The 26,523-nt window shown below is 45.6% G+C and overlaps 1 protein-coding gene across 1 annotated transcript in view; it reads right to left on the bottom strand.

Annotated features, from left to right (window-relative positions):
- The window catches only part of STK24 (serine/threonine kinase 24), a 665,456-nt gene that overhangs the window by 178,616 nt on the left and 460,317 nt on the right, over window positions 1-26,523 (bottom strand). The window lies entirely within an intron of this gene.

The following is a 26,523-nucleotide window of genomic DNA, read 5'->3' as shown; positions in this document are numbered from 1 at the left end:
GTGGAATTCCTATCGCCCGACGCCCGGGACATCTTGTTTGGTGTCAAGGGCAACACGTTTTTATGTTTACTTTGTCCTTGGGACAAGTAGGCCCAACCCTCTGCAGCACAAACCCTTTGGCTGCCTGTTTACAGAGAGTGGAACTCTCTGCAGTTGAGGTAATGTGTTTCCAAAAGACAATGCTGTTCGAACTTGTATTTATGGTTCATTATTTGAAAACCTTCATTATTAGGGTGAGTGCTGTAAATAAATGTTTTAAGGTCAAACTTCACTACTGACGTAGGTTCCAGTACAAAAAAAAAAAAACGTGTATACACATGTTTGAAAAGTTTAGGCTATGAGGCTAAGTATAATGCTCCCAGAATGCTCTCTGATTAGATGCAAATGAAGTGTCATTTAGTAAAATGTTTTGATGCATGCTAGTATTTCCCAAAAATATTTCAGTGTAACCATTTTCAACACGATTATGGGAAGCATGAAAATAAACAAACACTGACAAAGCCAACTGATCTGACATATTTTTATAAGTCTTTTAGTTTCATCAATGCGTGTCTTGTTTTGACATGGCTTTTGTAACACTTTATTGTTGTGGGAGCTACCAGGCCCTCAACATTGTAACAAACACTGGCAAAAAAAAACCAAAACGTTTTTGAACTCTAAAAGCACACGTTGCCACCAGTGGCATAACAAAGGCCCCGCAGCCGCCCTCCAGGGGGCCCCTTCAGCACAGCACCTGCCCTGAGTGAGTCTGGATAGGGGGCTCCTCCATATTCTTTGCAAAGGAGCACCCTCCAGTTTCGTTACGTCACTGATTGCCACTGTAGTTCCTGACAATATGCTCCTTGTGGAAGAGAAGAATGCGATCACTCACAGTAAAGCCAGCCGAAAGAGAGAGAAATAGAAGTTTAATAAAAACAATATGTCTTTGTTAACACCAGACCTAATTAGGGACCAAGACCTACATGTAGGTAGCTTTTTGCATGTCGCAAACAGCGGCTTTCGCTATTTGCGACGTGCAAAAAGCACATTGCTATGCACAAACCCAGTTTTGCGATTCGGTAACCTGGTTACCGAATCACAAAACAGGTTTGCGACTCGCAATTAGGAAGGGGTGTTCCCTTCCTAATTGCGACTCGCAGTGCAATGTAGGATTGTTTTGCGAACGCGGGCGCAAACCAATCGCAGTTTGCACCCATTTCAAATGGGTGCTAACACTTTCACAAAAGGGAAAGGGTCCCCCTGGAATCCCTTCCCCATTGTGAATGTCACTGTAAACATTTTTTCAGAGCAGGCAGTGGTCCTGCGGACCACTGCCTGCTCTGAAAAAATGAAACGAAAACGTTTCAGTTTTCGTTTTTGTACTGCATCTCGTTTTCCTTTAAGGAAAACGGGCTGCATTACAAAAATAAAACTGCTTTATTGAAAAGCAGTCACAGACATGGTGGTCTGCTGTCTCCAGCAGGCCACCATCCCTGTGAGGCCGCCATTCGCAAGGGGGTCGCAAATTGCGAACCACCTCATGATTATTCATGAGGTGTGCATTTGCGAAGCCCTTGCGAATCACAGGTGGTGTCAGGGACACCATCCTACATTCGGATTTGCGACTCGCAATTTGCGGGTCGCAAATCTGAACCTACCTACACGTGGCCCCAAATTCTTAAAGAAAGTCACAAAAGTGCACCCATTTTATATGTCATACCCCTATAAAATATTTGTGAACTGTATTTTAGCATGGGTAAATACGCATGTGTAGATTTGCTCATGTGAACATCTATTGAGCATTTGCAAGTTCATTTTCCCTCCAGCCACTTTCTTCCCAACCCTGGAAGAAGTTCTAATTCTGCCATTGTCAGGAGTAAATGTCCAACCTTTCTTATTTTGGGAAAATATTAGAGAGAAGCTGGTGAAAATCTTTGAAACATGCAGGTTAGTAGGTTTGCAGACTCAAAGGCATTCCAGCCCTGAAACTATTGCTCACTGCTTCCTCCAGCCCCAGTATGCAGATCTGCAGAAAGGTGGAAAAATAAGTAAATTGCTACAGTAGGGATTGAAACTGCAAGTATTCAAGCCCTACTATGGTAGTAGCCCTGGCATAATCAGAGAGGCTATTATTAGAGCTCTTACATAATGAGATTGCAGCCATAATTTGGCGCCACACTACATGGCACCAAAGGGACAAGTAGATATTTTTACAGGACAAGTAGATTTGAGAAGCAACCTGTCCCATGGACAAGTAGATATTTTAATAAATTCCACACCCCTGCCGCCCTACACCACCCCACACACACCGTTCCAGCCTCACGGGTAGACACCTGATGCCCAGTAGGCCAGTCCCGTGTTGTGTGGAAGCCAAAAAAGGGTGTCTAAGTTGAAATATGATGAGAAAGACAAGGTGCGGTTGACTGATTTCAAAATAGGTTGTGTTAGGTGTAGTGTCGCGCCAGTGACGAAACTGGGCGCCCAACACTCTCATGTTAATTGGTGCTGGAGGGGTGTGTTACCTCCTTTGCACCTCGTGGTGTTTCCCCCGTCCCAGGGGCTGTTGTTTGGTTTGACCCAAGGTCTGGTGACCCGGGTAATAAATAGAGTGGATGGCCGAGGGTGTGGTTAGAGCGAGCCGCGGTAGGCACCAGATAAGGCTGTGTCTACGCGTGGCGCCTATAAGCACGCGACTGGCCAGAGCCGCGTGTAAAGCATCAAACATCTTTGCTGTGAGTGTCGTTATTTTAGTAGTGCCGGTCGTCGGCAACACTACAATTTGGCGACAAGGGTCTACAACCCTGGCAGCGTGTGTTGCTCCGCGGCGGCCGCAGCGCATGCGGTGCTCGTGCCGCGGGGGCCCGACGCTGGTCTGGAATCGGAGCGCGTTGCCTGGCAACAGTGTCACCGCCACAGCCTCGCTCCATCAACTAAGGAGTGTTTGGGCCGGACGGCAGGCTGGTGTTGGCACGCGTGGGGAAAGAAGAAGGGAAAGTCATCTCTCCCTGCTACAGGTCAAGAAAAAAAGTCAGTGCAGACGGCCCCCACCCCGTGTTAAACATAGTAAGGCTGCCAGTGTTCAACCCTGGGCCACGCCCACAGCACAACACATCAAAAGGCCCATGATAATATTGAACTGAGCTAAAATTGAACTGAGCTGCTCAGAGCCCAGCTCATCACGTTGCAGCACACCCTGCCCGCTCCTGCACAAAAAGACTGGTTTTTTTTTTTTTTTCCCTTTCTGCTCTTCAAAAAAAATAAAGGAAAGGAAAGAAATAAACACTGCCCTGAGATATTGCCAGGATCTACGTTTGTCAGGCATTCACACCCATTTTATCAGTCACCATGTCTATTATACCACCCATAGAGCCCTTCGTGGAGGAAGGAGCTCCGTCAGCACAAGCTCCAAAGTGGAGAGACTGGGTGGCAAGAGTCATGTTGTTTTTTGAAGCAACAAAGGTAGAGGACGATCAGAAGAGGGCAATGATCATACACCTAGGGGGAAAGGACATTTACAACATATCCAAGAACCTTCAAGAAGACGCCCCTAAAACACATCACACCCTGATAGCACCCCTTAACAGGCATTTTGGACCGATGGCTAACACAGATTATGAGCGCTTCGTCTTTAGACAAGCTAGACAACAACAGGAAGAATCCATCGACTCGTTCCACTTGCGGCTGCGCGGTCTGGCCAGCACCTGCCGATTTGCAGATGAAGCCGAAGAGATACGAGGGCAGATGATACAGGGGTGTGCATCAATAAAACTTTGTGAACGCATCCTCGAGGAATCCGGGAGGTCGCTAGCTGACATCCTCATGATGGGACACACTAGGGAACTGTCAAAGGCGCGGGCGTCTCACATGGAGGCAGCACTGCGGAGACCCATCAAAGAAGAAGCATTGAATATGGTGGCTGCCCCCACAGCCAGGACAAAACGTCTGCATGTCCCCAGACAACAGCAGAGACAATGTGGGCACTGAGGTGGCCCGTCACACCATCCGACGGACTGCCCGGCAAGAGGCAAGAAGTGCACAGGATGTGGGAAGCTAAACCACTTTGTGAGAGTATGTCAGTCAGGTAAATCGCGCACCAGTACAGCTGGTGTCAACGTAGCAACCAGTCAGTCAGAACAGAGGAGTGATATGGATGACGATGAAGCAGGGAGCATGTCATTCATTCGTTATTCACCATTGGGAACGCAGCCCAGTCATCGAAGAGACTGCCCAAGTGCCAGGTGAAGGTGAACACTCAGGAAATCACGGCTGTGGTCGACACAGGGGCGTCAATAAACATTCTCGCTGCCAGCGAATATAAGAAAATGAGCCCTTTACCGACACTCACAAACACTAAAATCAGAGTATATGCCTATGGCCAAAGTACCCCTCTGGCACTAAAGGGTATGTTCCATGCCACGGTAGCACATGAGTCTAGTGCAGTGAGTGCTAAAGTGTATGTAGCCGAAGACGGACATGGAATGCTGTTAGGTTGCCAGACGGCGGAGGACTTCGGGGTTGTCACTTTTGCGTTTGGCATCCATCAGGAAGCGATATCAGAACTCGTCGCCCAGTATCATGAGGTCTTTGAAGGAACTGGGTGCCTCAAGGACAAGGAGGTGAGGTTACACATTGATGAGACTGTTCAACCTGTAGCCCTTCGGCACAGGAGGATTGCATTCCACCTCAGGCCCCAGGTGGAGAAAGAACTTGAACAACTTGAGAAGGCTGGCATAATTGAGCGAGTGACAGGACCTACGCTGTGGGTATCGCCCATAGTGGTGGCGCGCAAGCCAAAGCAACCAGGAAAAGTCTGCATATGTGTGGACATGCACCTTCCAAACACTGCGATCAAGCGTGAGAGACACCTTACACCCACCATAGATGATATAATAGCAGAGCTCAGTGGATCATGTTGGTTCTCCAAACTAGATTTACGATCAGGATACCACCAGTTGGTTTTAGCCAAGGAGTCAAGGTACATAACGACTTTCTCCACCCATGTTGGTTTGAGGAGATACCGACGTTTGCGTTTCGAAGTATCCAGTGCTGCGGAGGTGTTTCAAAACACCATACAAGAGATGCTGAGAGATCTGCCTGGCACGATTAATGTAAGTGACGACATTTTGATTCACGCTCCCACTATCTCGGAGCACCACTCTAAGCTCCGCAACTTGTTACGAAGAATTCAAGAGTCAGGTCTCACCCTCCATCGCCAGAAATGTGATTTTTTTCTGCTGCTGGGGTAGCTCCTGATCCTGCGAAAGTAAGAGATGTGAAGGACGCTCCTCCCCTGACCTGTGTGACTGAAGTTCGTAGTTTCTTAGGGATGGTCAATTATTGTGGCCGTTTCATCCCAGATTTGGCGTCATTGACACAACCGCTTAGATCCCTGACGAAATCATCGGAACCGTGGGTTTGGGGTGTGGCCCAGCAGGAAGCTTTTGAGGCAGTCAAGAATGCTCTGTCAAGTGACACCACATTAAGATATTTTGATCCCAAGAAGGAAACCAAAGTTGCCGTGGATGCGGGCCCAAAGGGTTTGGGTGCGGTGCTGTTTCAGAAGCAGAGTTGTGAAGACTGGTCCTCAGTGGCTTTTGCAAGCAGGTCTCTGACTGAAACAGAGCAGAGGTACTCCCAGATAGAAAAGGAGGCCATTGCGGTACATTGGGGCTGCAAACACTTTCACATGTATGTGTATGGTTGCCTGTTTTTGGTTACCACCGACCATAAGCCCCTCATTCCTCTGTTTAACGGCACTGCCTCGAAGCCTCCACCGAGGACTGAAAAATGGATGCTCCAGCTACTAGACTACCGTTGCCACCTGGAGTATCGTCCGGGGTCCGACAATCCGGCGGATTACCTTTCTAGGCACCCCAGAGCCGCCTCAGACAACGAGATCAATAATGCCGAGGAGACTGAAGAATATGTCAAATTGATTTCTGACCAATCCCAGCCGAGGCCCCTCGCCGTGAGTGAAATTGTTCAAGCCACGGTCAACGACGAGTATCTCCAAAAGGTTTTCAGAGCCATCCGTGACAACCAATGGTTTTTGGTAAAAAAACAGATTCCCCTGTTGGTCTCCTCGTAGCAAAGGATTCTAGGGAGTTTTTATCAGATGATGGATGAATTAACAGTGGATACTGAGGGATGCCTTCTTCGAGGCTGCCGGTTGGTGATCCCTTCATTGCTCACATCCTGAGTGTTACAGCTGGCTCACAATGGACACCAGGGCATGGTGAAAACAAAAGGGCGGTTGAGGTCCAAGGTGTGGTTCCCACTCATGGATGAACAGGTGGAAGAGGTGGTAAAGACCTGTGAGTGGTGTCAAGCGTCGGGAGAGTTGAACCGACCCACTCCAGTAAAAACTGAACCGGGACCAGCCTCTCCGTGGATCTCCGCCAGTTTGGACTTTGGGAGCCTTTCTGATGGACGACACCTTGGTTATTATTGATGACTTTTCCAAATATCCTGAAGTGGAAGTGATCTCTTCTCTTGCTGCGGAAGTGGTGATTCCGCATCTAGAGAAAATAATGGCTACCCATGGACTCATATCGGAGATTAAGACTGACAATGGGCCTCCGTTTCAGAGCAAGGAGCTGTCTGAATAGGTTGAAAAAACCGGTGTTTGCCACCGAAGGATTACCCCAAGGTGGCCTCAGGCGAATGGTGAGGTTGAATGGTTTATGCGCACTTTAAATAAAGTGCTGCGCATTGCTCATTCTAGTGGCCAGCAGAGTGAGTATGCAATATACTCTTTTCTGAGAAATTACCGTCAGACTCCCCATACCACAACTGGGAGGGCTCCAGGGCATGTCGTATTTAGAAGACCGGTGTTGGACTCCATACCTCATCACAGGACCTGGGTTCCTGGTCCCATTGATCCTGTTCAAGTACAGACCTGCAGGTCCGCCACCAACGCATTTGCAAGCTGTCGCCAGAAGGCGAAGCTGTCTGATCTAAAAGAGGGGGATAGGGTGTTGCTTAAAGTCACCACTCCCGGCAGCAAGTTCTGCAAGCCGTTCGATCCTTCTCCCTGGATGATTGTGAAGCGGTGTGGATCGTTGGTGGTGGCTAAAAGAGGGAAGGAGGTGGTAACCAGCAATGTATCTTTGTTCAAGCGGTTTAACCGTCCCGTGGGATCCCGGGTGGATGTTGAGGTCCGCGTGTCCAATGATGACTTATCCTCAGTTCACGACGGTGAGGACTGTGAGGAAAGCAGTTCGGAGATTCGACCTTGTGCCCCACCGGTGTCTTCGTCAGACGAGGTGTCTGCCCCTGTTTCATGTTCGTCTGTGGGCACGGGGCGAACTGAGAGCACTCGCTACCATTTGCGACATAATCCTACCCCTTCGGTCAGACTTAAAGACCATTTTGTGGATGTTTAATATGGGAATTTGCATTGAGTGTATTTGTTGTTTTAAAATTTTTAGGAGGAATGTAGTGTTGTGCCGGTGATGAAACTGAGCACCCGACACTCATGTAAATTGGTGCTGGAGGGGTGTGTTACCTCCTTCGCACCTCGTGGTGTTTCCCCCGTCCCAGGGGCTGTTGTTTGGTTTGACCCGAGGTCAGGTGACCCGGGTAATAAATAGAGTGGATGGCCGGGTGTGTGGTTAGAGCGAGATAAGGCTGTGTCTACACGCGGCGCCCGTAAGCACGCAACCGTACTGAGCCGTGTGTAAAGCATCAAACATCTTTGCTGTGAGTGTTGTTATTTTAGTAGTGCCGGTCGTCGCCGACACTACATTAGGATTCTCAAACCAGGGCATGTCAACGAGAGGGCGTCTACATGTATTAAACTGATCAGGGTAAAGAAGGTTAATCCTTATAATGTAGGGGCTGATAGAGCGAACCGTAGTAACAATTTACCTGTGTTCGGACGCTCTTTAGGCCGATGAATCTTTTGACTAAGTGGGAACTCTCTGTACTCTTAATCGATCCGTCGCATCAGATCAATAATCAATAACGTACATAAGCAATACCTTGATCAACATAACACTTAATGATTAATCCAGAATACATTTCGGCGAACCCTGACCTTTCAGTCAGGAATAACCACACCAGTTTATTGCAAAGTTAGTGAATTTATTTCCCTATATTAACAAAGCTAGCACGATATAGATGTGTCTTAACACCAAATGATAAACATAAATGAACATTAATAGCTGTCCATAACGTCGAAACAAGTGTAATCTATGTAGCATTTGAATCACAAGGCATTCGATAATGGCAATGCAAAGCACTAATACGATAATCTGTAATGGGCTAATTGCGTACATTTAGTCAGCATAACAAGATCTCAAATTGCATCGTGCGACATATGGAATCCTCATCTAACCTCAAATTAGCATCGGCATGTGGGACTTCATGCAAAAACAATTTAGCAACATAAATTTAGAAAACTCCTAGCTAGGGCTCTTATCAAAATCAGCAGTTGGTTACCTAAAAGGAACACAATGCAATTTTACAATTTCCTTTCATATTTACCAATTACGATCAGCATACAAGGAAGTCTTCGTCTCACAGGTACCGTTTCTCAATCAGCATGGGACGGGACAAAGGGGGCAGGGGTGAACGGGCAATTGCCTCACGGCGGCAAGGTAAGACTACTACTTCATGCAAAGGGCATCTCAAAGTTAAAGTCTCTAGGGCAAGAATCATTAAAGTCTCTTTCTCTCGACTAGAAAAAGCATCAAAGTCTCTCAAAATGGCGTCGCAGCAAAGTGGGCCATAATAGCTACGAAGTCTGCAAAATGGCGGGTATCCAAAATGGAGAGAGAGCTTTCCTCTCGTGCACCTGGTTTTTATAGACAACAGTTCGAATCCAGTAGGGTCTCCATTGGAGGGTTCATAGGTTAGCTTCAAATTGTCCAATCAAAAACGACAGTTCTCAAGCTTTTACTTAAGCATACATTATCCTTGGAGATGGGTACGCAAATCGCAACATTGTCTCCCAATTAGCTCACTTTCAGAGCCTCCATTGTCCGCACCTGCAAGTCGACCTTGAATTAAAGAGAAAATATGCCATGCTGGCACGAAACTTTAAGATAAGCATGTGAACAGTTTCTGTGGAAAAGTACAGCTTCAAGCAGAAATACACGTTTAATAGCACATTGGAAAAATACGAACATCTAAACCGTGAGACCAGGCCACTAGGCCAAAGCCTCCTCTAAAGTAATGCTAAGCTAAAGCATTTCAAACAAGCAAATCGTAGCACACGTTTATGATTATGTCGGATTAGTGCAATTCTGATACACCACGTTATATATAAAGCACGCGTATAATGTTGGCAAACTACTCTGAGGGCACATTTTGTCCCCGTACAATCTTTATTCGTTCGGTTAAAGTCACACATGATTATTTCACACTACGTTTATGCGTTAATAAATCAAAACCTTCATTTTCTGCTTCATCAATCCCTCCTCTGATGACTACTTGTCATCACACAAATTATGCCCACAAATTTTATTCCATTAAAATTCTGTCAGTTCCCTTTTCCTTTTAGTTCCCCTAGTCTGTGCTTTGTATTCTTCTGCCATTCTTTTCATAATTTTCTCCTCCTTTCTTCTTTTAATTCTTTCCATAATCATTATTATTCCCCTTTTTATTCCCCAAATTCCAAATATACAAATTATCACTATTAAAATTCCCTCTATTATTTTTAACAATATTCCATTCCAAATTCCCCCAATCCAATGACCCACTGAAGCAAGTCCTTTTCCAACCTTCTCCCACACTCCTGGTTCTTTCAGTTCCTTCAAATCTGCACTTTCTTTTGTTAGATTAGCAAGCATAGTTTTAATTTTCACACTATTGTCAGGTATATAGGTACAACAGTGTCTTGCACCAAGCATTTTGCAAACACCTCCATCCTTTGCTAAAAGAATGTCTAAAGCAAGCCTATTTTGAAGAGTCATAGCTCTTTCCGCTGCAAGTTCAGCATCTATCAGGATTATAGCACCTGAAAACTTTGTCAACATGTTATCCACTATAGTAGACAATTTTCTTATTTTGATGGAATTCAGCACAACTTCCAATGAAGGAATCATTGCTCCAAATATATCACCTACCACAGCAGCTGCGGTCTCCCTTTTCTGGATACGATGGGATCCAGATGTCTTTTGAATCATCAATACGTCATCCAGTTGATAAACCTTTGGGAACACTATACCCAAATAACATCTTCCCCACCATCCCTTTGGAAGACGATAATAGGCATAATACCCACAAATGTAATATACACCTGGAATAACAGGGTCAAGTCCGTCCATCATGAATGTCCATTTGGCCTTAAAGATAAACGTATGTTTACACTCACTCGCTCCTACAAAAATGTTGTCATAATAAGATTCACCTCGATATATACAAAATTTCCCTACATGCCAAGCATCTAAAGCAATCTTCCCTTGTGTCTTTATTGCAGCAAAATCATAATTATCTACTGAAGTCCTCTTATGTAACTCTTTTTCTAATTTCGCCTTCATTTGTGCCCTTCTATCATCTGTGCGATCTAAAAAGCTAATTTCTACTGCAGAGAGTGAGCAGGTAAGGTTTTCCCTATGAGCGTGAGCCGTTTCAAAAGGTAGCATTGGCTCGAAAAATTCCCTCATAATTTTAGCATCCCAATCTTTTGCAGTCTGGCTTAGCTGCGCTATTATAGGAACATAAGCAAAGGTAACATCATAATTTGAGTAAAAATACTGTATGTTAGTTTGACCATAAAACCTAGACATTACTATACTACATGTAATCCCGTATGTAAGAGGCATGTGGTGATATGTCACCCCTTCCTTTACTGATGTCGGTATCTGGGTACACACATAACAATCTTTCGCATCCATTGTCTCAACATATTCTGTTAGTAAGCTATAGAAAACATTGTACGAAAGCTCTTTCCTTTCATGCAAGAGTCTCTCATTCAGTGCTAGCCTTTTCAATGCGGTTAGTTCAGTGACAGTAACAGGAGGAAAAGTAGAAGCAGCAATAGTCTCTTTTTCACCCTTTCCATGTATTCCAAGAACAATCGCCATTATTATTAGTACACATGTAACTACCAAGCCTATACACACATATTTACAATATTTCTTTCTATTGTTTTGCGTCATGATCTGTATAGAATCAGAGAGTTAGAAGCACTTATAAATGAAACTTATTTAGCAATTCAGTTACAAAGCTGAGCGAGCGCAATGTTCACACCGTCTTCTCCAAAGGCCAAGTCACTTATCGGTTAGCAGCATTTGTCTCAATTCGGCAATAACTCAGTCTTTATCGGTTTAGCAAATGTCTCATCCGGTTTAGCAATGTCTCAGCTGGTTGTTTATTTCACGTTAGATTGTAGCAAGCAATGTCATTTATCACCCTTTCAATCAACACTGTCCATAAAACTTTTCTTTTCTATTGGTAACTCTTCCTCTTCTTCGTTCTCGATGCTTAGAGATACAAACTCGTCAGTCCAATCATCATTGACTGCATATGCCCATTCAGGACCAGAATACCTTCTGTTCGGTATCCTTTTCCTTTTCAATTTTGCTTCTCTTTTCGATTCTGCCTCGCTGGTACTTTCCTCTTTTGTCAAGTCATTTTCTTCACTCGAGGTTGGTATCACGACAGACACTTCTTTTCTTTTCTCTTTTACTTTTGGTCTTTCTCCGTCGTTCAAACCTTCTCCAGACTTTTGTTTTACTGGTGATATACTTAGGCCCTCATTCTGACCCTGGCGGTCGGCGGAGAGACGGCGGTCGGACCGCGAACAGACCGGCGGTATTAAAAATGGCATTCTGACCGCGGCGGTCCCCGCCGCGACCGACCGCCACTTCTCCACTCCGACCGCCGCGGCGGTCATGACCGCGGGGCTGGAGTTTGCGCACTCCGGCCCGGCGGTCGTCCCAAGACCGCCAAGGGTATTATGACCCTGCCTACCGCCGCGGTTTCTTGCGGGCGGGAACCGCCGTGCGAACCATGGCGGTAAGCACTATCGGGGCCAGGGAATTCCTTCCCTGGCACTGATAGGGGTCTCCCCCACCCCCCACTACCCACCCGAGTCCTCCCCCCACACCCTCCACCCCCCTGCCACCCCCCAGAGGTGGTACGAACCCCCTCCCCACCCCCACCCCGACATGCACATACATGCACCCCGACATGCACACACCCCCAACATGCACATATACACACCCCCTACACACACATACACAACGGGGACACATACCCGCACACATACATGCCGACATGCACACCCGCCGAACTAAACACATTGCCCATAGGCACAGCAGCACTCCCCGCCCGCATGCACTCACTCACACACCCCCTCTACACACTCACACGCACACCCCCATGCACGCACACATCACACAACACCCCTCCACCCCCTCCCCTCACGGACGATCAACTTACCTTGTGCGTTGGTCCTCCGGGAGGCGACGGGAGCCATAGGGACGTGACCGCCAACAGAAGACCGCCAACAGAAGACCGCCACACAGAAATGTGGGTCGTAATTCTGGGGGCGGTGTTCTGCTGGCGTGGCGGTGGAGGTTGACCAGTCTCCACTTTCCCGCCGACCGCCAGTGTGGCTGCTGGCGGTATTCCGGCGGAACGCTCCCAGCGGTCGGAATACGCGCAGCGGCATACCGCCGCGGTCGGCGGTCTTTACCGCGGCGGTAACTCGGCGGTCTTGCGAAAAGACCGCCAAGGTCAGAATGAGGGCCTTAGTCTCCTCTTTGCACCATGTCCATTTGATGGACCTGCTACCTTTTCTGTAGAGGTTTGAACTTTTTCGTTCTGCTCTGCCTTGTCCCCTCCTTCAGGGGAATCGATCACGTTCTCTTTTTCTTTTTCTGTATCGTCTGTTTCTGGGAAAGCCCCCTTCTGATCAGGCTCTCCTGCTTTTTCACCTTTTTCGAGCCCTTCGTCACCGTTACTTTCGTCAGGCTCTGTATCACTTTCAGCTGCTTCAGGTTCTTTGTCACCTTCAGCTGCTTCAGGCTTTTTGCTACCCTCAGCTGCTTCAGGCTCCTTGTCACCTGCAGCTTCTTCGTCGCTGTCTGAACTTTCTCCTTGGTCTTCCCCAAGTGAGTCGGACTCTTCGTTCTCCAATAATATCTCTTTCTCTCCTGCTTCTGCTTGTTCGCTTTCAGTTCGCTTTTGTTCTGTCTCAGCACTCGGCACTGTTTTATCAGGCACTGGCAATTTCAGCGCTTCAACTTCCTCATCTGTGGGACACAACACCTTCTTTGTGTGACTGGCGTGAATCCAGTTGGGAACCCCCGCACACTTCACAGCGGTAGTTGTCGTCAGGATCACTTGGAAAGGGCCTTTCCAACGGGGTTCCAGGCACGACTTCCTCACGTGCTTCTTCACCACGACCCAGTCACCTGCTTTCAGTGCGTGTCCTGGACCTTGGATCGGTGGCAAGGTGGTCGCTTCCACCTGGTGAGAGAAAGAGCGAACCACGTCAGCCAGTCCTTTGCAGTAGTCTAACACCGTATCATCTGTAATATTCAAAAGCGCGTTTGCGGGAACTGCAGGAAGTCTCAGAGCCCTGCCCATGAGAATTTTGTGCGGAGACAATCCAGTCTTTCTATCAGGAGTGTTTCTCATTGACATTAGCACTAAGGGCAATGCGTCAGGCCATTTCAAATTTGTCGATGCACATATTTTCGCCATTCTTGATTTCAGTGTACCATTCATCTGCTCCACCAGTCCTGATGCTTCAGGGCGATAGCTACAATGAAGTTTCTGCTCAATGTTCAGCGCTTCGCAAAGTAACTTTATCACCTCGTTGTTGAAGTGACTTCCCCTATCTGATTCTAAAGAGATCGGGAATCCGAAACGTGGTATCAACTCTCTCAATAATAGCTTGGCAACTGTAAGGCTGTCATTTCTACGTGTGGGGTATGCCTCAATCCAGTGACTAAAAATGCACACAATCACCAACACATACTTTAGACCTCCATGCACAGGCATCTCAATGAAGTCCATCTGCATTCGGCTAAAAGGCCCGCTTGCCCTACCAATGTGACTCGCGTTCACAACTGTTCCCTTTCCTGGGTTCATCTGCTGGCAAGTGACACATCGATGGCAAACTGCTTCTGCAGCTTGACGAAATCTGGGGTTAAACCAATCAGTTTTGAACAATCTTATCATGGCATCTCTCCCTAGGTGAGCTTGCCCATGATAGAACCGCGCAAGCTGTGATAAGAGACTATTTGGCAAAACGAATTTTCCCTCATGTGAAACCCATAACTCGTCTTGTCTCTTTATACATTGTGATTTAATCCAGGAATCTCTTTCATCCTCCCTGACATTATTCTGTAATGCTTTTAGTTCCTCTATCGTATCTACGACCTTCAATGCAAATGCTTCAGCTGGTTCTAGTTCTGGCTCACTTATTGAGTTCCATTAATCTCTCAGTAATATACAGTTCAAGGCACAAAATCTTGCGACTTGATCTGCATATGCATTTCCCAGAGAAACATAGTCCTGTCCCTTTGTGTGAGCACTGCACTTTACCACTGCAACTTCAGCTGGCACTTGAATGGCATGTAACAATTCCCTTATTCTTTCCCCGTTTTTCACTGTGGATCCTGAAGAAGTCAGGAAACCTCTCTGTGACCATAGTTGTCCAAAGTCATGCACAATCCCAAACCCATATTGGCTATCAGTGTAAATGGTGACTTTCATCAATGCAGACAGTTGACATGCTCTGGTGAGGGCTACAAGTTCTGCTACTTGTGCAGAATAGACTCCTTGAAGCCATCCCGCTTCCAAGACCCCTGTTACAGTGCATACAGCGTATCCTGCTTTCAAAATCCCCATCCCATCTCTTAGACATGATCCATCAACAAAAAGAATTTGGTCATTTTCATCAAGCTTAGTATCCTTGATGTCCGGTCGAGGTTTTGTGCAAAATTCAGTCACCTGAAGGCAGTCATGCTCGACATCTTCAGCGTTCTCAATTTCAGCATTTTCTCCAGGAAGCAAGGTAGCTGGATTCAACGTAGTGCACCTTTTCAGCTGCACGTTCGGTGAGCCCAGAATTATCGTTTCATACCTTGTGAGTCTTGCTCCAGTCATGTGTTGCGTTCGGGAGCGGGTCAAAAGTATCTCAACTGAGTGAGGGACCATGACTGTTACTGGGTGTCCCATCACTATTCCTTCACTCTGAGTGAGGCTGATACCAACTGCTGCTACAGCGCGCAAACACCCTGGGAGTGCTGCTGCGACCGGATCCAAAGTCGCTGAAAAATACGCTACTGGTCTGTTTACGCCACCATGGGCTTGAGTCAAGACAGACAAAGAACATGCATCACGTTCATGGCAAAACAGTGTGAAAGGCTTTGTGTAATCAGGCATACCTAAAGCTGGAGCCCTACACATGCATTCTTTCAATTCAACAAAAGCATCCATCTCATCTCCTTTCAGCTCAATTTGATCCAAAGCATCCTTCTGGGTCAGTTTCAGTAAAGGCTTCGCTAGAGTCGAGAAGTTGGGAATCCACTGGCGACAGTAGCCCACCATTCCCAAGAACTTCCTCACCTCCTTCCTTGTCTTTGGTGGACTCATTTGAAGTACGCTTGTAATTCTTTCCTTCATTATTCTCCGTGACCCTTTCTCTATTTGGTGACCCAAGTATTTCACTTTCTTCTGACAGAACTGTAATTTGGAAGGAGACACCTTGTGTCCGTTTCTTCCCAAATGGTTCAACAGGGCAATGGTATCGGCTGTGCAGCCACTTTCTGTCTTTGATGCAACCAGTAAGTCGTCAATGTACTGTACTAGGGTTGACTCGAATGGCAACTCTAACTCTTCCAGGTCTTTCTTTAGAATCTGATTGAATATCGACGGTGACTCAGAAAACCCTTGAGGAATTCGACACCAACTGTACACTCTGTCTAGGAATTTGAAACAAAAGAGAAATTGGCTGTCCTCATGAAGAGGCACAGAAAAGAATGCTTGTGACAAATCGATGACTGAGAACCACTCAGCATCGCAAGGGATCTGAAACATTATCACAGCTGGATTCGGTACAACAGGGCAGCATTTGACTATGATGTCATTTATTTTCCTCAAGTCCTGCACGAGTCGGACCTTTCCACTTGGCTTTATTAGTCCCATTATCGGTGAATTACATGGACTGCTTAACACTTCTTTCAGTACTCCCTGCTTTACAAATTCGTCAATGAGTTGGGCAACTTTCATGAGGGTATCTTGTGCCATGTGGTATTGTGGGGTCTGGGGAAAGATTGCATTGGGCTTTACAGTCACTTTCACTGGTTCCACTCCTTTCATCAATCCCACCTCTTTCCCTGTCATATCCCACACTTCCTTTCCGACTGTTTCTCGTAATTCTGCTGGAATATCTTCTTCAGTTATCATCGGGAAAAGACAAATCAGAGGATACTCTTCATCTACCGTTTCCATTTCATCCCCCTCTACGCTATCCTCTTCCTCCCCATCACTGCTCGTCTGTATCGTTATTCCTTCGTTTGAACACATGATCGAACATCCCAGCTTGCACAATAGGTCTCTCCCTAACAGCGCTATTGGGCTTGAATCACATATCACAAACTGATGCACCCCTTGATAGTTACCGATGCTGACTGGTACCGGATCTGTTATTGGGTTTGTCAGATGTCTGTTTGCTACCCCTACCACTTGAACTGTCCTCCCTGAGAGTGGCAAATTTGGTACTTCACTACTCTTAACAGTTGAACGTGTGGCTCCTGTGTCCACCAAGAATGAAACACGATGACCCATTACTCTTCCCTCTACGTACGGACCCTTTTGATCAACTTCTAAGGATGCTGCAAGCACACAATCTCCTTCTTCTTCTGAGCTTTCACTCTCCCATACATTGTTTATTCCACTCTCACTGTGTAATGGGAACTGTTGTACGGTGCCATTTGTACTCATTACCTGACCCGAGACCTGTGGAGGAACCATCACTTGCTGCTGACTCATTGGTGCCAAAGGTATTTGCATTTGCTGATTAGGTACCATAGGTAACTGCTGTTGCATCGGCTGCATTTGCGTCATCTGCATACGAGGCATCTGCATCTGCTGCGGCTGCATAGGTTGTAATCCCTGCAATTGATTTATGGTCTGAAAATTTGGGTTTGGACCTCTCATTTTCGGTCCCCTCATTGTCTGAAATGCATTGACATCATTGTTTTGCTGACCAATACCTGCACCTGCACCTGCACCTTCCTGCACCACCATCGGGCACTCGCGTTTCCAATGACCGACAATCCCGCACACGTGACACGGCATCACCTTCTTCATTGCCTGCACACCCGTCACAACAGTGTTCAAATCCGGACCATTATTCACAAAACCTCCTCTGCCTCTGCCTCTCGCCTGTGGCTGAAACGCCATGTTTCCTTGCAACTGCGGCTGCGGTTGCGGTACCTGCTGTTGGAACCCTTGCATCCCTTGCAAACCTTGCAGACCTGTCTGAGCTGCTTTAAGTTGCATCATCATCACCTTCTCTTTCAGCTTCTTCTGTTTCACCTCAATCTCGTCGCTACAGTATTTCGCATAAGTCAAGACCTCGTCAATCGGTTTAGACTGCCAGCAAATCAAATGCGACTTTATCATCTGACTTATCTCTGGTCTCAACCCTTCCACAAATCTGAACACAAAATGAAGCATATCTTTCGCCTCGATTGTTTCTGTGCCACTGTAATTCTTGAACGCCTTCAGCAACCTCTCATAGTAACTATGAATCGATTCTTTAGCCTCTTGGGCAGTTCGATCAATCTTCTGCCAATCCACATTTTTCGCGGCCACCTTCGTCTTCAAATGCTCAATCACCTTATAGTACAAGCTCATCACCATAGGTGATGGTGCACCCGTCTCCCTGTCTCTTTCTGGTTCACTTGTCGGCCAACCTACAGCTCTTTTGCAATCCTCCCACAAATCTGCCGGAACCACAATCTCAAATAGAGTATTCAGGTCTTCCCAGAGACATTTTGCAAGCTTGACAAACCTATCAGTCTGTTGATACCATTCAATCGGCTTCTCTCTCAGTTTGGGAAAATCATCCGTAAATGACTGAATGTCGCTTCTGTGCCATGGTACATGTATTAATTTTCCACCTGCTGTCTCCCTCATTGGTAACATGGTTACTGTCTCGCTGCTCTGCGGTCTTTTCTCGTTGTGCTCTGTAGCACTGTCCCTCCTCTTATCCTTCCTCTTTACCCACCTGCTTTCCCACTTGTCTAAGCACCTCCACACTTGGGCACTCTGCAACAATTCTCTAAGGTGTGCCTTCATGCCTGCTGACCTCATGTGTTCAAAATCTGTGGTCCCAAAATCTAACCTGTAGCTCCTGCTCAAGTGTTTCGTCTTGCCTATGTCAATCCCGTTTCTGTCCGCTACTTCCTGCAAACTTTTATGTACCTTGTTCACTTCTTTCGTGATCTTTGGACATAGGTATCTCAGCTCTTCTTCCGTGTAGGACTCTAACCTATTCACACCCATAGTCCCTTCCACCAATTCTTGTGCTTCCATGTTCAGCCTCATCCTATTCAGGTAATCTTCTCCTTTCCCACTATCTGAACCTTGTGTGGAATTCAAGCTGTTGAACCACTGTGTCAGCTGTTGCGCATTTACCCCCATCAGTGTAGCATTCACATCGACTGCCATTGATGGTTGCGGCAACTTTTCAGTATTCGATGTTAAAGGTATTATCAGTGGGGGGCTCGACCTCACCAGTGTAGACTGAGCACATATGGGACTAAACTCCATCAAGGATCCAGATCCACTTGGCTGAGCCGCTATAGGAGTTATCCCTGGAGTGTTCTCTATGCACCTCCTTTCTGTCCCCTTCTGCAGTATTGATCCCTGACCGCTCATACCTAAGTTAGGCTGACTATACAGAGGTACCGGTGGACCTACAGTAATGGGTAGTGATATCGCTTCTGGGTTCTGTCCATTTCCCATGTTCTGAGGCATGTTCATCCCCATATTATGGGTCATCATTGTCGGCATGCCCATCTGACTCCCCGTCATCTGGGCATGAGCGTTTCCTCCCTGCATCTGCTTTTGCGGCATCATAAACTGAGTTGATTCAGCCTGTGTCATTGTTGGATTGTGACCATTCTGTACTCCCCTCACTGTTTGTTCTAGAACCATTCCTCCACTATTATCACTGCTGTAGTACCCTGGCATCTGCGGTTGGTAATTTTCTGTTGGTTTCATTATGGGCACATCTGGATATATTCTCCTAACCTGCGGTATCTGCGGGGTGAACAGTAAACTCGGGTCCTTAGATCCCGATGGCGCTCCTGAACTCTGGGTTTCACTGTTCTGTACCAGTGCCGGAGGGGCAGAACTGGTACTTGGACCTTGTCCATCTTCCGCATAAGGTGGTGGACGGTCGTTCAGCAATTGCATTATCAACTCCTCATCCTCTAACTCCTCTTCTCTTCTCAATTTTTCCTCGTCCTCTCTATCCTTGGAACACTTCCTGTCTGTCTTACAGGTAGCTTTCTTACCTGTCTCCTCTTCCTCCTTAGTAATTGCGGGAAACAATTTTATTCCCTGCAATACATCTGACCTCCACACCTTCTGCGCATTATCCCACCTAGCATCCGCTAGTGTCTTTTCTACCTTCCTCATCCTAGTTTCAAACTTATTCTTCTGTTGCTGTCTAGCCATTAATTCCCAGATTGCTAGAGCCTCAAACTGTGCCGGCCTTGGAGGCACCTTCATGTCGTACATCGTGAATCTCAAATTCTCTAGGATCCTTATATTGAATGTCCCATGTATCGGGAACGCTACGCTCCCATGTTTCTCTGTCAGTTTGTGCAATTGCTTTAGCCAAAGACACGGAGCTACCCCTTTTTCCTCCATTACAATGTAAGCTGGTGTGCCCTCGGGCGGCGTCTCCTCTCCTACGCTCGCTTTGATGTAAGACTCCCCCTTCATCGCACTCCTAAATGCTTTAAGGAATTTCATTTTCTCGCCTTTTTATTTCACAAAGTTTATAATCAATAGGTCACTTTTATTCCACAAAATTTGTAATCAATAGGTGACTTTAATTCCCGGAATACTCTTCGTTTGCCTTTCCCCTTCCAAACGAGCCCCACGGACTGCGTCCAATCCGTGCGCGACCCTTCTCTCCAACCAACCTATCCCAGCGCGGCTCCTAGTGACGTCACACTCACACACACCGCGGCTGACAAAGCCTCGCGGCTAGTCCTCCTTCACTCAGCTCCTCTCGTAACAACTTCTTGCATGTATCGCGAGCTACCAAAAACTAAAACAGATCTGTCGGTTTACTACAGGAAGGGTAACACAATCGCTTCAGGACCTTAGGGACCTTTCACTAGCCTCGGCCGCTATTCCGTCTTTCTCAGTCCCCACATTCGCAAGCAAATCTGACCTGCAGACCTACTCTCAACTTGTCAATGATCTGTTCTAGTGCACTTAGAATCTTGTCAGAGCCCGAAGTCGAAGTTTCTTTCACTCCCTAACACACGTACCGACTTGTTGACCACGCCCGATCAACCTACTAAACCGCCCAGACCACAACATGGATCAACATACTCCGGAGTCTCTTGACCTCGCAGGGCCCGTCTCAACAACAACAACCACGTGGCCCTTTTTTTTTTGCACAAAGCGCCACACGCTCATGAAGTTCGACGACTTCCCTACTCTCACACTCGGAGCCGCACCTCCGCTATCTCTATGAAGTTCGACGACTTCTCTACTTCTACACTCGGAGTCGCACCTCCGCTATCCTTTAAAGAAAAAAAAATCCTCGCAAACTTTTCACACACCCTGCGGCAATAAGCTGTGCAAGCGCAAAACCCTAACTTCACTCATACCATCACTAGTACCGCCAACGCTGTTTCCACACCTCCGTTCTCTCCATTCGCAAGCTCCGAGATCCCGGGAAAGTCGCGGTGGACCTAGCCCATCATCATTCTGTCAGTCAGTTTTATCCAAGAAAAATCTAATTCAACTTCTCGAATGAGGCCTCAAAATGCGTAACCGTTAATTCAACACCATGTATTTTAATAGTACAGGGTCCCAAAAGACGCAACCGTCCTCTGCTACCATCTACTGATAGAGCGAACCGTAGTAACAATTTACCTTTGTTCGGACGCTCTTTAGGCCGATGAATCTTTTGACTAAGTGGGAACTCTCTGTACTCTTAATCGATCCGTCGCATCAGATCAATAATCAATAACGTACATAAGCAATACCTTGATCAACATAACACTTAATGATTAATCCAGAATACATTTCGGCGAACCCTGACCTTTCAGTCAGGAATAACCACACCAGTTTATTGCAAAGTTAGTGAATTTATTTCCCTATATTAACAAAGCTAGCACGATATAGATGTGTCTTAACACCAAATGATAAACATAAATGAACATTAATAGCTGTCCATAACGTCGAAACAAGTGTAATCTATGTAGCATTTGAATCACAAGGCATTCGATAATGGCAATGCAAAGCACTAATACGATAATCTGTAATGGGCTAATTGCGTACATTTAGTCAGCATAACAAGATCTCAAATTGCATCGTGCGACATATGGAATCCTCATCTAACCTCAAATTAGCATCGGCATGTGGGACTTCATGCAAAAACAATTTAGCAACATAAATTTAGAAAACTCCTAGCTAGGGCTCTTATCAAAATCAGCAGTTGGTTACCTAAAAGGAACACAATGCAATTTTACAATTTCCTTTCATATTTACCAATTACGATCAGCATACAAGGAAGTCTTCGTCTCACAGGTACCGTTTCTCAATCAGCATGGGACGGGACAAAGGGGGCAGGGGTGAACGGGCAATTGCCTCACGGCGGCAAGGTAAGACTACTACTTCATGCAAAGGGCATCTCAAAGTTAAAGTCTCTAGGGCAAGAATCATTAAAGTCTCTTTCTCTCGACTAGAGAAAGCATCAAAGTCTCTCAAAATGGCGTCGCAGCAAAGTGGGCCATAATAGCTACGAAGTCTGCAAAATGGCGGGTATCCAAAATGGAGAGAGAGCTTTCCTCTCGTGCACCTGGTTTTTATAGACAACAGTTCGAATCCAGTAGGGTCTCCATTGGAGGGTTCATAGGTTAGCTTCAAATTGTCCAATCAAAAACGACAGTTCTCAAGCTTTTACTTAAGCATACATTATCCTTGGAGATGGGTACGCAAATCGCAACATTGTCTCCCAATTAGCTCACTTTCAGAGCCTCCATTGTCCGCACCTGCAAGTCGACCTTGAATTAAAGAGAAAATATGCCATGCTGGCACGAAACTTTAAGATAAGCATGTGAACAGTTTCTGTGGAAAAGTACAGCTTCAAGCAGAAATACACGTTTAATAGCACATTGGAAAAATACGAACATCTAAACCGTGAGACCAGGCCACTAGGCCAAAGCCTCCTCTAAAGTAATGCTAAGCTAAAGCATTTCAAACAAGCAAATCGTAGCACACGTTTATGATTATGTCGGATTAGTGCAATTCTGATACACCACGTTATATATAAAGCACGCGTATAATGTTGGCAAACTACTCTGAGGGCACATTTTGTCCCCGTACAATCTTTATTAGTTCGGTTAAAGTCACACATGATTATTTCACACTACGTTTATGCGTTAATAAATCAAAACCTTCATTTTCTGCTTCATCAGGGCTCAGTATGGTAGGGTCTGGAATGTGAGGCGATTTGTGAGGTGTTTTGATATGCCAATGTCGAAGATACTGGTTGGGATTCCACTTTGAGGTTAGGAACGTGCTCTAGAAGCTGTGGCGGAGGAGATGGTGGTAAAGTTAGATTAGACTCGAGAAGCATACGTCATGTAAACGGATTGGATGGTGAAAGAATCATTGCTAACTATGCAGAGGGCACTCTCTCTGTCCGGCTTAAGCAGCCATGAAGCACTCTCTTTGTAAGAATTAAACGTATCCTGAGGTTACTTTGTTTGTTTTCTGATTGTTTTATCGGGCGGAAGTGTGATCCATTTGCATGATATATTCCTAACGCTCTTTGTATGTTAATTGCCAGGTTTTATTCTACATCTGTTTTGGAACCCACGTATCGCATGCCTTCCATTAGAATTGTTGTGGTGCTGAGGATTCCGTAGGTGTTTGTAATGCGAATGGAATTCCAAGCACATCCGTTAGCAGTTGCTGAGCTGTGCCAGATGCTGTAACATCTAATAACCGCCTTCTGCTACTTAAACGATTTCATCAGTTTAAAAGTGGTATAGTGGCAGCTGACGTGCGAACTCCTCAAAAATATTGTATTCAGGGCAGTTTTGACTCATCCACTACAGGGTATAGTTAAGGTGGGGTACGGGCTCCCTTAGAGCCTCTCTAGAAAATTGGACAAATGGGGTGAGGCATGGACTCTGGGGAGGGCTGGTTGAAAAGGTCTGAGATCTCTGGATGGAGCTTGGTCCAGAAAAGGCATGATGAGAGGAGGTGGGGGACCTGCCTGGCATATTCCCTCAACTACAAGGTGGCATCGCTCCCTGTCACTTTGGTGTTACGCCAATTGATAATCTAGTCTTTACAGTGCGTTGGTACTGGAATGATTATTCGAATTTCTAGAGATTACCATGCGGAAAAAGTAACATTCTGTGCCGGCAGTTCATTTTTCACCAGGGCTGGAAAGGCCTTTTATTTCACTGGGCATTTCCCCGGTGGACAGAGACCCTTGGAGGTAAGTTTTAAAAGCCTAGGGCCACCCTGGTGCCGCTGTCACTTTCAATGCAGCATGCATGGGAGGCTTCAAGAGGGACAGGAGGGAGGGAAGGAGGGAAGGGGGCATAGAGAGAAAGCAATCAGACCAGGAGAAGACAAACAGGAGAGAAAGAGAATGGATGGATTTGGTTCCTCATTCCGGCCTTAGACGTACATTGATGGAATAAACATGTATAGGGGCAAAGAATCCAGTATTGGTTTTGCGGTCACAGTACAAAATGCAGTAAGAAACACTTATTGCAAATTGTAACTGCACAGTAAGCAACGTACCCCTAGACAGATTCTGATGATAGAAAGGAAGTCAGAGACCATGTGATCAGTTGTTGCTGAGAAATGTGATTCAAAGTAAAGGAAGCAATGGGGCTTGTAATGTGTCTTGAAATGTACCATCTGCTTTACCTGCAACTTTATTGTGAAGGGAGAAGGAACTGCACACGCTGAAACTCATTAAGCTTCAATAAACTACCCACTACGAAATACACTCCAGTTTCACACGTGATGCGCAGTATAAATGATTACTATACTCAGAGGAAAGGATAATTGCACAGAAACCAATACATTGGCTTCCTTTATAATGAAAACCTGACAACCACCTCACCTTACGTCTTCTCCCGATTTTAAGCGGCACGTCGAAAACAGTGAGAAAGAGTAGTTAGGAAGGGGCTGATTTCAAAGAAAAAAGGAGCAATCGAAGATAATTGCCTTTGGTTGAACTGATGTGTGATTTGAAGACTCTGATTCACATACCCTACGATAAAGTTAAATATATCCAATGCGTTTTAGAATGCACCCTTGAAATTAATCTTGTGCCTGGATCACAGACGCAGGGAAAAATGTAATTCTATATGAGTGCAGAGGGTCTTGTAAAAATTATCACATTTCTATACGGATGGGAAAAAAATGAATAATTTAGTGCTGTCTCAGTGGCTTTTATGAGATGCTTGCAAAAGGTTTAGGACAAAAAAATGGGGCAGTTAGCTATCCACACATCTCACTGCCTACTCGATTATACTGACCTCTTTACAAAGAGTAAAAGAATAAGGATTTAATGTGGAATACATCAATTCAAGTCAATCAGTCAGTCTATAACTTTATTCAGCTCGCTATTCAAAGCCATACAAGCACAGTTTACATATGTACATTAAAACAAATATAACATTACGTTTCATTGTAATTTAAAACCTTAAAAAAGATTCACTTCATTACATATTGCACATAATCAGACCATTGATCCCCCATATATTTCCTAATTCGTAAAACATGCCATAAGTAAGATAAAACACAGGCACATACATTACGGGATTGCAGTTGTAGAAAAATGAAAAACACCCTGCTAGATCTTACGTTATGTTGTTTACGGAGGAGTCTTCAATATAATAACCTAGAGACTTGGTTGAAGCCACACAATAATGTAAAATGTAGCATAGCTCGGGATGAGTAATTATCACAAGGACATTTAACCAGGGTGCTTGATCAATTTTTCATGTGCGGGAAAGTATCAATACGATAAATCATGTTAAGCCTAAAACATTAAAAAAAATATTAACGCTGGGCATTCAAGACTGATGATAAATATGTTGGAGCCCTCTCTCACGTGTTAAATCACTGTATGCTCTGATCCTCGTTTTGTGACCATTGTTTAATAATCTCTCTTGCTCAAAAAACTGATAACACTCGTGTGAGCTCTGCCTTATCGATATCCGACAGCGATTCTGGATCATCAAAAAAGGTTGGTCAGCCTATCCCACGGCATTAGATCTTCATGCTTTATGCAAGGCATTTCTAATGTCTGTTCAAGTGATGGTCAGTCAGCCATTTCTCTCTCTCCTATTTAAGACAGCCTCTTGTTTAGTCAATATACCATGACATAAGAGTAAAGGTTTAACTCTAATAAGATGGTCTATGTGTGGCAGCCGTATGTCTGGTATAAGGCAGACAAACAGCATGTGGTCATCGACAATAATCTCTTAAAATATGCATTATCTTGCCTAGTTAAGTTCTTCGCATTTTTGTCCCCTCAAAGATAAGCCCCATGCATTGCTCCAAATATACCCTTGGTATGGTATAACATGAACAATTCCTTCAGAGGTTTTAAGCCCAGGTTGGATGAGAAAAAAAAGTGCATTGGTAACCTTTGCAAACTGGTCACATTTAATTTCCACCTGTTGCTCCCAAGTCCCTCTGCAATTAAAAATAACACCCAGATTAAAAAAATTATGCATTTGTTTTAAGGTTAAGCCTTGAATACTAAAACCTTTCGTGAATGGGATAAGAGCCCCACACGTCATTGCAAAGGCTTTCTTAAGATTAACCTTTAGAACCAGGTCTCCCATATAAACTGCATATTTGTCCATCAGAAGTGGGTGCATTTAAGGTGTGCAGGCCATAGAAAATGAGTCACCTACGAAAAGGTTGCAGAAATTGGATCATGGGAGACCTGGGGCATGTCCTTGCCACCCTCTACTAATATCTTCTTCAGGTTAGCAGAACATAAGATGAAGAGGAAAGGTGAAAGGACACACCGCTGTCTTCATCCCCTAGCTGTAGAAAAATCCTCTGAGCGCACCCCCTCTATTCCAAATCTAACTCTGGCAGTGGTCCCGTGTAGATGCCTCTGAGGATGTTAATCATATGCACACCCACTCCAATATCCTCCCTCAAGTGTCACAGTTCAATACGGGAGAAACAGTCAAATGCACTCAACAGGTCCATAAACCCTGGGAAGATGGTACCCATTTTAGCAACTGTATAAATTAAGACTATTAAAGACAAATTGCACTGTTCCACAGTGCCTGTGCCTCCCTGAAATCCGTATTGGATACCTGT

The sequence above is a fragment of the Pleurodeles waltl genome, chromosome 8 (genome assembly GCF_031143425.1).
Source record: "Pleurodeles waltl isolate 20211129_DDA chromosome 8, aPleWal1.hap1.20221129, whole genome shotgun sequence".
NCBI classification, from domain to species: Eukaryota; Metazoa; Chordata; class Amphibia; order Caudata; family Salamandridae; genus Pleurodeles; species Pleurodeles waltl.
Note: the sequence above shows the minus strand (reverse complement) of the source record. Positions and strands in the feature narration are given on the sequence as shown.